The sequence below is a fragment of the Anolis sagrei genome, chromosome 4 (assembly GCF_037176765.1).
Source record: "Anolis sagrei isolate rAnoSag1 chromosome 4, rAnoSag1.mat, whole genome shotgun sequence".
Classification (NCBI taxonomy): domain Eukaryota; kingdom Metazoa; phylum Chordata; class Lepidosauria; order Squamata; family Dactyloidae; genus Anolis; species Anolis sagrei.
Window position 1 is genome coordinate 200,329,543 of NC_090024.1, and position 17,041 is coordinate 200,346,583.

Genomic DNA, 17,041 nt, shown 5'->3' on the forward strand with positions numbered 1-17,041 from the left:
AAGATTTAGAGTAAGTATGTATCTACACTGCCGAATTAAAGCAGTTTGATACCATTTTAACTGTAATGGCTCAAGTATGGAAACTTGGGATTTGTAGTTTGATCAAGCTCCAGCACTCTGACAGAAAAGGCAAGAGATCTTGGAAAACTACAACTTCCATGATACCATAGCACTGGGTCGTGGCAATTAAAGGGTTGCACTACACAGACAATAAAACTGAATTAGGCAGTGGATTAAAAGGAACTGGTTCCATGGCAGAATGCCTATAAAATTACCACTCGAACCAATTCAAGGCTGCAACAGTGGCCACAGTATCCACTGACTACAGATCAGAACTAAACCCAGGAATGTTTTTTTTCCTTACCCTGTCCACTGAGATGCGCTGATGTTCATCACCATGTCCATTCAGGAGCAGCACTGGACCATAACAGAACATATGAAATAAGAATAAAGAGGTGAAAAATGAGATTCCCCATGAAATGATGTGATTACACTCTTAGGGGAATACTTTTCAACTTCCAGCTAGCAGTATTTTGGTGGGTTTAAAAAAAAAAAAGCATGTCAGTGCTACCATTGTCTTGATAAGTGCTATGCATTTTCCCATCTTGGTTTCAAGACCTGAATGTGATCACCTGCAGTGCATTCTCTGGATTATTCTGAACTTTCTGGTACTGTTTTGGGCTCAATTCACACTACAGTGTCAATTTGTTGTATTTGTTTTGTGGACACCCCACCATTGAGCTGGCTTTTAACTGGATTATAGTGTCTTTGTAGAATCACCCAAAAGGAATTTTCAAACTGCATTTTGCAGTGTGGACGCATCCTAGGATTCCCCTTCCAGGCCCTTTACAACCCTTACCTGGTATGACATCTTTGTCCAATAGTCATCCCATGTATCTGACCAACCACCACAGCATAAGAAGTTCTACCCCAGCTTTAGAACTCATGCAAATTACTTCTTTTCCATTGGAGAAATTGGAAAAAAGGAATGAAAGGGGAAAGGAGTACATATTTTTAAACCCTTCTGGACAAGTGCAAAGAAGCCAGAATGGATGTCCAAAGAACTTCTAACTGTGTTGAGACACAAAAGAGACATGCACAAGAACTGGAAAAAGGGAGAAATCACCAAAGAAGAATTCAAGCAAATAGCCAACACCTGTAGGAAAAAGGTCCGCAAGGCTAAAGCACAAAATGAGCTCAGGCTTGCCAGGGACATTAAAAACAATAAAAAGGGATTCTTTTCTTATGTCAGTAGAAAAAGGAAAAACAAGGAGGCGATAGGGCCTCTTTGAGGAGAAAATGGGGCAATGCTGACAGGGGATAGGGAAAAGGCAGAACTACTTAATACCTTCTTTGCCTCGGTCTTCTCACAAAAAGAAAGTCATCTTCAACCTCAGCAAGACGGAGTGGATGAGGGATTTGAGGACATCCAACTCCAAATTGGGAAACAAGTCGTACAAGAATACCTGGCCGCTGTAAATGAGTTCAAGTCCCCAGGGCCAGATCAACTACACCCAAGAGTATTGAAGGAACTAGCGGAAGTCATTTCGGAACCATTGGCAACCATCTTTGAGAGTTCTTGGAGAACAGGAGAAGTTCCAGCAGATTGGAGGAGGGCCAATGTGGTCCCAATCTTTAAGAAGGGACAAAAGGATGACCCAAACAACTACCGTCCGGTCAGCCTCACATCAATACCAGGCAAGATTCTGGAAAAAGATTGTTAAGGAAGTAGTCTGCAAACACTTAGAAACAAATGCGGTCATCGCTAATAGTCAACATGGATTTATCAAAAACAAGTCATGCCAGACTAATCTGATCTCTTTTTTCAATAGAGTTACAAGCTGGTAGATGCGGGGAATGCCGTGGATGTAGCGTACCTGGATTTCAGTAAGGCCTTCGACAAGGTCCCCCATGACCTTCTGGCAAGGAAACTAGTCCAATGTGGGCTAGGCAAAACTACGGTGAGGTGGATCTGTAGTTGGTTAAATGGACGAACCCAGAGGGTACTCACCAATGCTTCCCCTTCATCCTGGAAAGAAGTGACGAGCGGAGTGCCGCAGGGTTCTGTCCTGGGCCCGGGTTCAACATCTTTATTAATGACTTAGATGAAGGGTTAGAAGGCAGGATCACCAAGTTTGCAGACGACACCAAATTGGGAGGGATAGCCAATATTCCAGAGGACAGGAGCAGGATTCAAAATGATCTTGACAGATTAGAGAGATGGGCCAAAACTAACAAAATGAAGTTCAACAGTGACAAATGCAAGATACTCCACTTTGGCAGGAAAAACGAAATGCAAAGATACAGAATGGGGGATGCCTGGCTCGAGAACAGTACGTGTGAAAAAGATCTTGGAGTCCTCGTGGACAACAAGTTAAACATGAGCCAACAATGTGATGTGGCAGCAAAAAAAGCCAATGGGATTTTGGCCTGCATCAATAGGAGCATAGTGTCTAGATCTAGGGAAGTAACGCTACCCCTCTATTCTGTTTTGGTTACCCCACATCTGGAATATTGTGTCCAATTCTGGGCACCACAATTCAAGAGAGATATTGACAAGCTGGAATGTGTCCAGAGGAGAGCGACTAAAATGATAAAAGGTCTGGAGAACAAGCCCTATGAGGAGCGGCTTAAGGAGCTGGGCATGTTTAGCCTGAAGAAGAGAAGGCTGAGAGGGGATATGATAGCCATGTATAAATATGTGAGAGGAAGCCACAGGGAGGAGGGAGCAAGCTTGTTTTTTGCTTCCCTGGAGACTAGGATGCGGAACAATGGCTTCAAACTACAAGAGAGGAGATTCCATCTGAACATGAGGAAGAACTTCCTGACTGTGAGAGCCGTTCAGCAGTGGAACTCTCTGCCCCAGAGTGTAGTGGAGGCTCCTTCTTTGGAGGCTTTTAAACAGAGGCTGGATGGCCATCTGTCAGGGGTGATTTGAATGCAATATTCCTGCTTCTTGGCAGGGGGTTGGACTGGATGGCCCATGAAGTCTCTTCCAACTCTTTGATTTTATGATTCTATGATTCTATGATTCTGAGCTCTCAACCAAAACTGAACAGTGCCTTGCATTTTCTAAAGGCCATGACTTGGAAATTCTATGATCCATGAAAAATATAGTATTGTTTTGCCAGTTACATAGTGTAAGTATTTGCAGATCGGAGTTTAAAAAGCTTGGAAAACTGCTCACAATAATCAACGTTTATGACCTGGATATGACATTTTTCATTGCATTCAGAGGATACTGAGCAAGGAATCAAATAGAATTGAGACCTAGTGGACATTAATGAAATGCAGCAAGGACATCCTAGAATCAGCCAGCAAAGACAACCAAGGCATGAAATAAATGATCATGAGCTCATCCTGAGGGGGATGACATATCATGGATTTTTTTTGCTACAACTCACAGAAACGCCTAGCGAGCTTGACCACTGAGATTGTGGAATAAGGAATCCAAATAACAAGTTGGAGGCCTCTCAGTTAAAGGGTCATCATATGTCAAATGACCTCATTAGACAGAGTAAATTTCGGAGGCAACACCAGTTCCTCTTTAGTATTGTGAAGGAGCCTGCCAGCTTCCACACCATGATGTACAGCTACTTCCTGTGGGGCTCCATTGCAAAACTAAAGAGGAACCAGTGTATGCCACTACCACAACAACATGGGAGGCTTTCCATGTTACATTGGGATCAATGAGAGGAAGCCGAGCAGTGGATGCTTCCAGCTGTGGGTGAGGTAGGGGAGAAGCCGAACAATGCGGGTTATGGGGTGAAAGGTTCCCCATGCCATGCACCACCATATTCTCAATGATCAATGGTGATCTCGGTGGCATGTATGATGAAGTAAAAGGCAACATTACAAAACTGCTACTTTTCCAAGCTTTCAATTGGACATACCGTCTTATCTGAGGTCTTTTGCCTTTCACCTTGATTTGCTCTATTTTAAGCATATTTTAGGAATACTCTGGAGTTTGCAGGAAGTATCTGTGAGTTTTGCAGCCAACTGTACAATTGGATCAGGTGCACTGATCAGCACAAGTAAAGGGTATGGCTTGTGTTTGTGTCACCAGCACTAGTGCTTCCCATTGTCTATGGAACTCCCTTTTAGTGACCACCCGGAATGGTCACATCTGCTGATGTCAAAAGGAAGTTCCGACATGATCAGCAAGAAGGAGGAGCTCTCATCAGAAATGACAACCAAGGGGCTCAAGGTGAGCTCTCTGGTTAGTATGGAGTGGTGTTGGTGACAGAAGAACAAGGGGATGAGCCAGAAATGTGATAAGGTGCACTATTTGGATAATGTCCACAGATCCAGCAGGCACATGCTTGATTCAGGGCACTCCTGGGGCAAAAATACCCCAGATTAACCAGACCCATGTAAATGCAGCCCTAAATACTATTCACACTACTCAAAATGCAAAACATAAATAAAGATTAACTCTTCCGCACCCCTTTAGTGTCTGTCCTAAAACAGTAGAAGAACAAGAGGAAAGTGCAGAACCACTATGCGTGTCCTAAGCTTGTTATTGTTTTAAAATGAAATGTGGGTACATAGGGGTCCCACTCCCTGTAGAACTGCAGGCCAATGTAAATCCAGGTTGTATAAGGACAGTGATATTTTGAAGGTGACCAGCAAGATTTCAACATGACAAACACCGAAATGAATAGTAAAATGGATTAGCAAGTAACAGAAATAAAATAGGTAACACAATGGTTTTATAGGGCCAGGTTGCTTAAGCTTTCAAGCTTCAGAGATATGAAATGAATTTCCTCTTCAAATATTGATTGGCATTTAAAGAGAACTTAGAGGGTGGATATGCACTTTGTGAATCTGAAAAAGTTGCAGGATTAGAATCTTTATTTAAATATTCCTTTCATCTCTAAACTACATCTACGGCATGTCAAACCCAGTGGGAGATATTTAGCATATACATTCGGCTCCCCATATCCATGGAATCTGTATCCACAGATTCAATAATTCTGGAACCAGTTTGAAGCCCAGTTGATGATTACACAAACCACATAGCACTGATGTATATTAAGGGCTTTGTTTTGTATACTTCTGTGAGACTTTATTGTCTGTTTGGACACCACAGTTTGTATTAAATGGTCATTGTAAATGGGACCTCAAACTCATTCAGTAAATGCTAGAAACAAACCCACCAACCATTGAATTTTGCTTCCTTTTTTCACTTTAACAAGTTTCTGTTTTGTGTGTCATTTTGTGAACTGTAGGATGTGAGTGCCAGTTAACTCAGCAATTTAAAGCATCTGTAACCAGTGGATTCCCCACTCCTTCCCTATGGCAGATTTGCATTGACATATGATCCTCTGACTCCTCAAAATAGCCTGAAACACAAAATTGTTACTTCAATTTTGTTGTGTTCCTTCTTTATAAGGGGTGGGAGGCATAAGCAGTAAATGCAGTATGCTGGCATATTCAGCCCACCTGCTGTATATGCTGGAATTGTTTTCAGTTTCAGGTGTTTATATCTTGAAGACACTGTAAAGTCTTGGTCGAGCCAATAAGCCCTTATTAAATGCTTTTGGCTTTTCAGTTGCAGTGAGTTACAACACATAGGATGAAAAATAGGTTTTGTGATACTGTCCGTGTAGGAGGGAGAAAGCATATTCTTTCCTGTATTAAAGGATGAATAAGGTTTTACTTTACTATGGTTCTGCCTGTATTACAAAAATAAAATACCACCAAGAAGCTGTGGAACTTTGAGATACGCTATGCATTCTGTTTTCTGAGGCTCGATGTGTAGTGCCCACTTACCAAAGAGCAAGTGTAATTGAACTCAGTGGGATTTCGTGCTGAGTAAACATAAACAGGTTGTACAAATAATAAAAGCCAGTCTAATTTCCTACATGTATTTCAGACGTAAGCCATACTTACAGCTTCTTGGAGGGCATAGTTGATGCTCTTCAATCTCCTTTTTATTGTGCTTGTTGGATTTATAAAAAAACTTGAGAAAAAATGTAAACTCATATAACTGTGGATCAATTAAAATTGATAATCAAAAAGAGGAATGAAAATGAGTGCAATTTTAACAGCATGGTGTTAAAATGAGATTAACTATATTGATCGTTTATACACAAACAAAAGTAAAAAAAATAGTAAAATATCAAATTAAGGATTATCATATTCAGTACAAATAAGTTTGTACTTCAAAGCAATCTCAACTTCTTAGATCTTTGCACCCTCTTTGATGTTGATTTTGACTCTGCTGCAGGAGTTGGCAGATATTTCCACAAATATCTTTGAGAGGTTCCACTTATTCCCAGACACAGAGTTTGAACATATTTTATGTGCAGTTTTATCCCACCTCCTCGGGTTAGAGAGCATCATTCATCTCTACTTTATCCTTCCTTTTGCTCAAGATGTGTAAAACACTCCTTTTCTCCTATTAAGGATGTGGATGAAAGAGGTATGGCTCACTATGGAGTGCCTACACAGGCATCCCAGGAACCAACCTGAAATCTCCCATGGAGCCAACAAAGCTCCAATGATCCGGATCTAGCCAAACACAGGAATGATTTTTTTTTCTTGGCTCCTCTGACAAATGTACTGGTCAAAAACAATGTTTGTCTGCATGAGAGCCAGACAATAGAGAGCAATTTAGCATTCTAATGGAAATGCTGCCATTTTCTTGCAATGGGAGGCATTTGTTTACCTTCCCTCTGAGGTCCCTTCTACATTTCCATATAATCCAGATTATCAAATCAGATAATCCACATTATCTTCTTTGAACTGGATTTCATGAATCTACATTGCCATACAATCCTGTCAAAGCAGATAATATGGATTTTACACGGCAGTGTAGAAGGGGCCAGAGTTATTTATCTGGCTTCCATCTATGACTCCTGCAGCTTGAACAAGTGCTCTGAATACTTCTTCCACTTTGCAGCACTGCATTGTTTTATACGCTGATCAATTGCAGCACATTTTACAGTGTGATGTTGAGAGGTTTTTTTCACACACACTTTTGGGCTAGAGGAAGGTTGGAGGTGGCCTTAGGAGTGTTTGTTTTTAGATGTTACCAATCTTGAACCAGCTTTCAGCTAAATTATAGTGCCAGTTTGAATAGGGCCTGAGATTATACAACACTATGACATTAGGCACCATGAACCTTTAGTCACTGAGGTTGAGCAGCTAGGAAATTATGTTACTTCCTATATAGAATTCAGGCTATGCCACTATGCATATGTGGAAAAAGTCCTATTATGTATCTTCTGAATGAAAATCAATAAGATCAAGTTGTTTGTATTAGAATTGGTGTTTTAGTAGTTGTATTAAATTTCAATTTTAGGGTTAGCAAGCAAACTGATTAAATGTATGAATGAATGACTATGTTCCATTGATTTTTTAAAAGGTCAGTAGGATAGTTTGGATGGAATGGAAAGGTAGAGGAAATCCCTTCCATTTTTCATTCAGTATTATCTAACCAGTCACAGCTGGACTGTTAACGAATCCAATTAACAGGCATACTGTGAATCACTGTTAATTGTAGAATGTTCAGCCTACTGCTATTTAAAAAAATATGTTCAACAAATTCTGGGGTATTCATTGTCTTAATGAGCTCCGTGTCTCTTCTTATACATATTGAAATAAATCAATAGGTCAGAATTACAATTGGCTCCTTGGGTCAATGTCCTCCAGTCTGAAATTCAGGTTTTGAGATGATAGAATTGGTGTATCCAGTATCCACACCATCTAATTATAGCACTTTGGTGCTATTTTAATTGTTTCTTCCTACAAGCTACTGGGAATTGTAGTTTTGTGAGATACTTCAAACTCTCTATTTCCAGCAGTAGCTACCTTAAAAACCTATGAATTCAAGAGTTCCGGCAGTTAAAGTGGTCTCAAACTGCATTAATTCCACAGTGTAGATGTACACTCAGTCTGATTTGACTACTATAGAGATTTTGCAGTGTCAAATACAATATTCAGGACAAAATATATTCCACGAGACTTGCCACATGATCACAAAAATCGAAAGTTTAAGGCAAATAAATTGTAAAAGGGAAACTGCACCAAGTTTGTGTTAACATGGCCAACAAGAAAGCATCTAGGCAACTTGCAGTCAATAACCAAGTGTTTCATGGGCAGTTGCCTCTGTAGCAGCCAATGGGGTTTGAATTAAATTACTTAGCTCAAGCAATTTTGACAGATGCTGGAGGATACTTTCCTGTCAAAGTTTTGCCATTCTTCAGGAAGGGATTTTCAAATGCATTTTGGCTTCTCACTGATAAAGGCATCCCAAACGAAAAATGAGCTGTATAAATATTTAAAGAGCAATAATATGAAGGAAGGAAAGTGCATCATTATCACCAAGGGAAGGGTAAAATAGAGTAAAAACTGCATTGCTAGGAAGTGAGGGGCATCTCACAGGCTGTATGGAGCAATCAGATTTTAAACCTGGCACTTGCAGACTGTTCAAGGCTAAGAGGTGTTACAGACATTAGACTGGGTCTTGAGAGAATTGTGATGGTGATCGGTGCCAGATTGTCTCAGACTTCAATATAACATAAATTTCCATCAGGAAAGTGGATTGATATTTCAAGCTCTCTATAAAAATAAGTGAAACTTGGGCCTAACATTAATAACCTTCACAAAAGGCATAAAGCATGCCTTTAGGAAAACCACTTGGATTGTTATTTTATAGTTCCAGGGCAAATGAACATATAATATTTCCTTGTGAGTTCCCCCTGTGGAGTGATATATTGTATTCCATGGATTCCTGGCATTATAATATTGCCATGCAAAGTATGGAAGGATTAGTTATTCATGCTTTAACTTCCAGTTTTTCCAGATGGGAATTTTGGGAGATGGAGTCTAAAGCATAATTGTTCCAAGTTGTAACTTTGAATTTTTCACAGTTATATCCCCAGAGTTCCTTTCCTGCCTTCAGCATGAGGGCAGGGATGAGCTTTGCTCCCTACAGTGAAGACAGAGGTAAAATAGTCACGGCTGGGACTTGTGGGCGGGGACAGCATACCATTTACTCCAGCTTAATTTATGCATAGCCATAGATGCCACTTTCCTATGGAATGACCCCATGATGCTGGTGAATATATTTTAATACCAATTGCGAGAATATGATATTTCCCTATTTATCATTTGTCATGAAGGAATCAAACTTTTTTTTAAAATGTCACTGCTGCAATGTATATGTGTGACTCACTGGAGCATCTGTTTCTTCATCAATTTTGCCATGCGCCCCAATGTGCATTATGGACTCTGTTTTGGAGTGTCCCCCAATTTTGTTCATCCCCATTTAAAACATTGCCATATATATTACAAGCAAGTAAAGACAACCCTTACTTAATGTAACACAGCTTTACTCTATTTTGATAATCATCATTTTGAATGCAGTACACAATTTAAGGTAAATGGCAATTAATAAGCCTTTCTGCTTAATGAACTTCACTAGCATGTGGTGCACAAAATGTGGGCTTATTTGTGGTGAAGTGCACCAAGTTTAGACTTACAGTTCTGCTAAAATTGATTTTATTTTAATTTTTTACTTAAAATATTAATTCACATATATATCTGTTGAACCATTGAAATAAAATGCAGGAAGGACCTCTCTTAAGCATTAAGGGATGAAAACATAAGGCCCCGAAACTTGCGGATAAATGCAGAAAACATTTGTTGATTCGGACCATTTTTTTCATTGTAATATACTGCAACTCACACAAAGCGCTCAAATTGGAAAAAATTTCCTAAAAATCAGCAAATAACCCAATCTTTCTGAAACTTTGAGGAATGATGCCCTGATTATGTTGTCTCATCATTCAGAAATTCAAGTGAATAGGTCTTATATCTTATTTTTTAAAAAAGAGTAGAAATTTTAAAAATTTCCTAAAAATCAGTGGATAACCAAAACATTCTGAAACTTGGCAGGCTAACAGTTATAAATATAGCCTACAAGGGTGGCAAGTATCATCCTGAAAACCATAAAAATGGTGGAAAAACTGGCCTTGAAAATTTCCCTATTTGCATCCATGGAGCTAATCTTACCAAAATGATAACAGAACTACAGATTTTAAATTAGGAATTAAAATCTACCTCCCTCCCAAAAAAAATCTTCCTGAAATGGAACAGGAGGACCATCTGAATTTCAAAATGAAACAGAAACAGATTTCCACCTTCCACACACCTCTACTTGAGAGTACCAATTGCTTGAGTTCTGGTTAACTGACAACCTACTGTATTCTTTTATGTTGTGACAGATTGATTCAAATTATTTTCAAAATATTGGTCACCCATGGTAACTTGTTACAACCTGGAATGCCACACATAATAACATATTACCCTCCCTTTTCTTGACTTGTAGCCTCTTTCATATTGAACATGACAAAAACTGTCCCTTCTTGCAGTTACTTATGACGGTGGAGGAGAGAAGGAAGATTGCGAAATTAACTAATTGGTACAATATGTCAAATCAAGCTTTAAAACTCCCAGGTGCCAGCTGGTCTGTTTGACATTATGTTTTCATTTTTGTCTTTTTCATCTTTTTAAAAAGCAAATATTCTCCTAAAAGCCATTTTAAAAAATAAGGACTTGTTTCATCTCCTTGGAGGGATGGTGCTTTTGTATATAGATTGTTTTTTAAATGAATGGTTACTCAATAGATAAAAGCCAGACCTAAATGATGATTACAAACAAAACATTGCTTGGTATTTGTTGCTAAGCTACAGGAGAGCAAAGGTGTCCTTGAAAAGGGAGTCATTGTTCCAGAGTCTTTTAAAAAATTGTTCTACTCCTCCCCATCAAGTTTTGTATTTTATTCGCATGTATATTGCCCTTTGATTAAGTATTCTTAATTTGCAGTGTTATTTCAGACCACCCAGCACTGGAAAGGAAGAAACATAAGAAGAGACAAGGAAAACTATACAAAGAAAATATCAGAATGTACCCTTGTTTGGATGTTCTTTGCTTGCTTCAACAATAAATCAAACACTGGAGTAGTGTCTCTCCTTATCGCTTATTTATGGCCTTGTTTAATATGCAGGCCAATTTATGCAGGACAGTTGAAGTGGTGGCCTTTATCTGAATAATGGATAAACCATTAGCACATATATCAGGTCTATGAATGGCTTCACTTCATTTTCCTGAGGAATGAGGTAAATATTTCAGAGGTCATTCTGATAAAAGACACACTTATTAGGATTGTATACCAGCATGACTGAGGGTGCATAGCACTGGAAATTTAATGCAGTTTGAAATTGCTTTAAATGCCATGGCTCAATGTTAGAGAATCCTGGGAACTGTAGTTTTACAAAGTCTTCACCTCTCTGCCAAGTAGCGCTAATAATAGTGCATAAATTCTATAGTATGGCTGCACTCCATTAACAAAGCTTCTGACAAAGAAGCTGCTTTTAACACTTTTTATATGCCTACAAGGTACTAACCTATTTTCTTCCTTTGGCTGGCTGGATTTTTTTTGGCACTATCAGCACTGGAAAGATGTTGAAGGAGGCCTGGAAAAAATAGACTTTTATTGCTTGTTTGTAGCAATATGTCTGTGGATGTGTGCCTACCTACAACAGGCAAAGTTAATTGCAGCTGCTTCAAGACTTCCTCACTGAGCATGTGAACAGCAAATCAGAAAGAAAAATCAGAGAGCAGATATGCCTACCTCAGCAACCACCCCTAACATATTAGTAGATCTATAAATCTGGAAACAAAACTAGATATAAGTAAGGTAGAGACTGGTGAAAGAAAGAAATCATCCTTGGATCTATTTTTCAAACACTCTACAGAAAGTTCAAGCACTCTACAGAACGTTTGTAGGTTTTTTTGTTTAATTGTGGAAGGCTTCCCTGACCTAGTGGTTGTATTTTGTACATAGATGTTATTAATTTGTAATAAAATATTTGCTGAAACATGCTATTTCCCTATCATCACATTATCTTTGACAGAGCATACATACCATTTTGAACACCTTTGATATCTAACCTTTTTTCAGTAGTACAATTGTGCCAACTCACTGATCTATTGTCCCATGATCGTACTTCCATATATCTCTGCCGTCCCATACTACTGAGGATCCTTAATTTTTGAATTTATATTTTTATTTTTAGTGAAATAAAAACATAGAAAGGCAAATACAAAAACAGTCAGCTTGGGAATAGTAGGAGGGAATCCCACACCTGATATCACTTTGCTGCTGGCATGCTAGCAGAGAAGTTCAAAAGACTCGTTGACCAAGGAACATTGCAGGATTAGAAGCAATGTCAGATTCAGGACAAATAATAATAATAATTTTGGGTTGTTGTAGGTTTTTTCGAGCTATATGGCCATGGTCTAGAGCAGGCCCATAGCCAGGATTTTGATTCGGGGGGGGGGGGGCTGAGTTTGATGGGGGGGGGCTGAGTCTGAGTGAAAGAGGGTCTACCCTAGCAAACCTTTTGTATCGTTACCCCAATACTCCCATGCATATGAGATATATTGAGCATGGTATTAAGATCATGATATGAATAAACATAACAGTCTAAATTATGTACCAGTAAGGCCTTTTCACAGACCACAATGAGAATTCCGGGGGGGGGGGGGGGGGGCTGAAGCCCCCAAAGTCCCCCCACTGGCTACATGCCTGGTCTAGAGGCATTCTCTCCTGACGTTTCACCTGCATCTATGACAAGCATCCTCAGAGGTAGTGAGGTCTGTTGGAACTAGGAAAAAGGGTTTATTTATCTGTGGAATGACCAGGGTGAGACAAAGGACTCTTGTCTGCTGGAGCTAGGTGTGAATGTTTCAACTGACCACCTTGATTAGCATATAATGGCCAGTTCTGGGCACCACAATTAAAGAGAGATATTGACATGCTGGATTGTGTCCAGTGGAGGGCGACTAAAATGATCAAGGGTCTGGAGAACAAGCCCTATGAAGAGCGGCTTAAAGAGCTGGACATGTTTAGCCAGAAGAAGAGAAGGCTGATAGTCATGTATAAATATGTGAGAAGTATTAACAGGGAGGAGGGAGCAAGCTTGTTTATTATTGTTATTATTATTAAACTTTATTTGTACCCCGCTAGCATCTCCCGCAGGACTCAATGCGGCTTACAAAGGCCAAGGCCTCAACACAACAACAGCAAAACAAAAACAATACAATTTAAAGCAAATTGAAACACAAGCAATAACAAAACATTACATCATTACGCAATAAAAACCAGGGCCGGGCCAATGATGGGTACAGGTTAAAAAGTGCTGGATGTGGCAGGAGCTATGTTGGATTTCCGGGCAACTGCTTCTGGGACATAGTGCTGGAGATTATCCTATTCCGGAAAGGCACATCGGAATAGCCAGGTCTTCAGATTCTTCCTGAAGACTGCCAATGTGGGTGCCAGTCTGATGCCTTTGGGGAGGGTGTTCCAAAGTCGGGGGGCAACCACAGAGAAGGCCCTGTCCCTCGTCCCCACCAAACGCGCCTGTGACGCAGGTGGGATCGCAAGCAGGGCCTCTCCGGATGAACGAAGGGAGCACGTGGATTCATAAATGGTGGTCATGCAGGTAGGCAGGTCCCAAACCATTTAGAGCTTTGTAGGTAAGCACCTGCACCTTGAATTGGGTTCGGTAGGTAAACGGCAGCCAATGGAGCTCCTTAAACAGAAGGGTTGACCTCTCTCTGTAAGGAGCACCAGTTAACATCCTGGCCGCCGCCCGTTGGACCAGTTGGAATTTCCGAGCTGTTTTCAAGGGTAGCCCCACATAGAGAGCATTACAGTAATCCAATCTAGAGGTGACCAAGGCATGGACCACCCCAGCCAAATCAACCTTTGCGAGGTACGGTCACAGCTGGTGCACGTCTTAGCTGTGCAAAAGCCCTCCCGGACACCGCTGACGCCTGAGCCCCAAGCGTAAGTGATGAATCCAGGAGAACTCCCAAACTGCGGACCTGTGACTTCAGGGGGAGTGTAACCCCGTCTAACACAGATTGCCATCCTATACCCCGATCCGGTTTACGATTGACCAGGAGGACCTCTGTCTTGTCGGGATTGATCTTCAGCTTGTTCCTCCTCATCCAGATAGCCACAGCAGCCAGGCACTCGTCCAGCACTCGAGGAGCCTCCTTGGAATTAGGTGGAAATGAGTAGTAGAGCTGTGTGTCATCTGCATAGAGATGGCACCTAACTCCAAAACTCTGGATGACCTCCCCCAGCGGTTTCATATAGATGTTAAAAAGCATGGGAGACAGAATGCAGCCTTGCAGAACCCCACAGGTCTAAGGCCAGGGGTTCGAGCAGGCATCTCCCAGCTTCACCATCTGGGATCAACCCTCCAGGAAGGACCGAAGCCACGACAGAACCGTGCCCCCGAGACCCATCCCAGAGAGTCGTCCCAGAGGGATACCATGATCGATGGTATCGAAAGCCGCTGAGATGTCCAAGAGAACCAACAGAGTCACACTCCCCCTGTCCAGCTCTCTACGGAGGTCATCCACCAAGTTTTCTGCTTCCCTGGAGACTAGGACATGGAACAATGGCTTCAAACTACAAACTACAAGAAAGGAGATTTTGAACATTAGGAAGAACTTCCTGACTGTGAAAGCTGTTCAGCAGTGGAACTCTCTGCCCCGGAGTGTGGTGGAGGCTCCATCTTTGGAAGCTCTTAAACAGAGGCTGGATGGCCATCTGTCAGGGGAGCTTTGAATGCAATATTCCTGCTCCTAGGCAGGGGGTTGGATTGGATGGCCCATGAGGTCTCTTCCAATTCTATGATTCATGGACCAGTCCATGTTAGAGCTCCCTGTCTGCTGTTACCACTCCCAGCTCCTTCAGAGTCAAGCCAGTCACTTTAAGGATACCATCCATCCATTTTGCCCTTGGTCGCCCCCTCTTCCTTTTTCCTTCAATTTTCCCCAGTATCATTGTATTCACATATATTTCGTAATTACAATTTGTATATGTGTCCAATAATATCTCTTACAAGGGTTTGGTTTGACCTCCAGTTTCCTAGTAAAACTGAATGACTGTGTCATGAAATGGTGCATGTCTAAAAAGTATGTCATCAACATTAAATGTCTGGAAAGCCATGCACTAGAGGGATGCTCTTAAAAGAAAGCTTTTAAATTTTTCTTTTGAAGAGCTAGCACACTATATTATCCTGTTGCTGGAGTGCAACTAGAGACAGAGAGGATGAGAGACAGAAAAATGACTTTCCTCCCACATCCCAGCTGCCAGGTGTCTAAAAAGAGGGGAGATTCTTTCAATGAAGAAAGCCTGAACAGCTTTGTAAACAGAGTGTCCCTCTCTCTGTTCTCCCAAGGGGACAGAGAGAAATCAACAGTGCTTTTGAATCAATAATGCAGACAAGAATCACCTTGAGAAGAAAAACAACAAAGCTAGGCTCAAAACAAATAAACCATGCATCAGATGCTGCTACTACTTTCATCCAAGCAATGGAGTGTGCATGGTGATGTATCATTCTTTCAGTATTTTTAATGTATACTTCTGCCCCTTCAGCAACCCTATGAGGTAGGTTAGATTAAGAAAGAGATTTGCTTATGGCAGATTCTAGAGCCTCATAGCTGAGGAGAGGAAAGAGCTAAGAACAGACAAACATTTCAAACACGCAGGAATATGCTGTGCCCTTTGAATTTAATTCCACTGCAACCATGTGTGCTTATTATTCAGACCTCAGGAAGAAATTACTGATTGGACTGGAAGATTAGGTGCCATTAAATAGGCATGAGGAGAATATTTGAAAATATTTTGTAAAAATGATTTTTAAATGGGTTTCTCAAGTATTGAGAAACTTTAGAATAATGAATCCTACACTGATGAAAATCTTTACTGTTCAGAGCTTGTTCTATGCAAAATTCACAAGTGGTCATGGCTCCTCTCTTTCCTGCCTTGGAACATAAAATTCCCAAGAAAGTTACTGGGGGGCAGGTGCCTTCAGCAGACATCAACAGCAGGAGCTGGAGAGCCATCACAGTGTAGCAGTGTGAAGATTGGATTTTCACTCTGAAGACCAGGGTTCAAATCTCCACTCAGCCATTGAACCCCATTATGTGACCTTAGGCATATCAAACACTTTTAGGCATATCAAACACTAGAGAATGGCAATGGCAAACCTCTTCTGAAGAAATCTTGCTAAAGAAAACCTAAGATAGGGTCACTTTAGGATTGCCATCCCTTGGAAGTGAGTTGAAAGTAACAGTAACAGCAGCAGCAGGAACATCAGGTGCCTTGCAGATCCCATGTCCCTGGGATCCTTGAGTCTGGGGCTCCACCTATATTGCCATATAATGCAGTTTCCAAAACTGCATTATATGGAGGTGTTCTGTTCCCCAAGTAAACCTTTCTATGCTGCCCTGTATGGCTAGAACAGAGTAGAAAACTCACAGGCAAAGGTGTAACAGTATAAACAAAGGAATTCAATTATGCTGAAGAATCAGCACCCTAATTCCTCCCAGGGTCTGACTAACAAAGACTTGTTTTGCTGGAACAGATTGAAGCTTAAAATTTAACTGATTTTTTCTTGGCTACTTACTGGATTCCTTCTGTTTCCTCTATCTGGATTTTGTCTTTGGCGTAATACCTTGCTTTTGAGTCTTTTCCTCAACACTTTAGGCATGAGAGAAAGTGCACCTTCCCAGGACTTTGGCACTATAAGAAAAAAACAACAACAGAGAGGCTATAAGACTCCTCCTCTGGTTGGTTTCTTAGAAGGATAGGGCCTTAGTTTTCCACAGAAAACTATACAAAAGAGAACTAAACCAATTTTAACTAAAGGGACAATTGAAGCTTGACAGAGAAAACAATAAAAACCTCTATGGGGGCATGACAGGAGTTGTGGATGGGATCTTTGGTGCTTGTGGGTTCTTCTAAACTGTAGAATTATTGCGGTTTTACGACACTAAAGCCCCAGCACTCTTTGGCACAGAAGGCTAAAGTCTTTGTAAAACCACAATGTTGTAGTAGAGCCTGTGAGTAACATTACAAACAGTAGTATGGGTGCCAGAAGGGGGGAAAGGGTTACTCGGGAGCAGGAATCTGATGATGAGCAGCAGAGAAAGAGGATCTGGGACA

At 40.9% G+C, this 17,041-nt stretch overlaps 1 long non-coding RNA gene across 1 annotated transcript in view; it reads right to left on the reverse strand.

Moving 5' to 3' along the window:
- LOC132772623 (uncharacterized) overlaps positions 1–17,041 on the reverse strand; it is a 32,340-nt gene that overhangs the window by 13,513 nt on the left and 1,786 nt on the right. Inside the window, exons 2-3 of the long non-coding RNA XR_009631246.2 lie at positions 16,503–16,618; positions 365–417 (exon numbers count right to left, since the gene is read on the reverse strand). This is a non-coding gene — a long non-coding RNA (uncharacterized lncRNA). The remainder of the gene's footprint in view (positions 1–364; positions 418–16,502; positions 16,619–17,041) is intronic.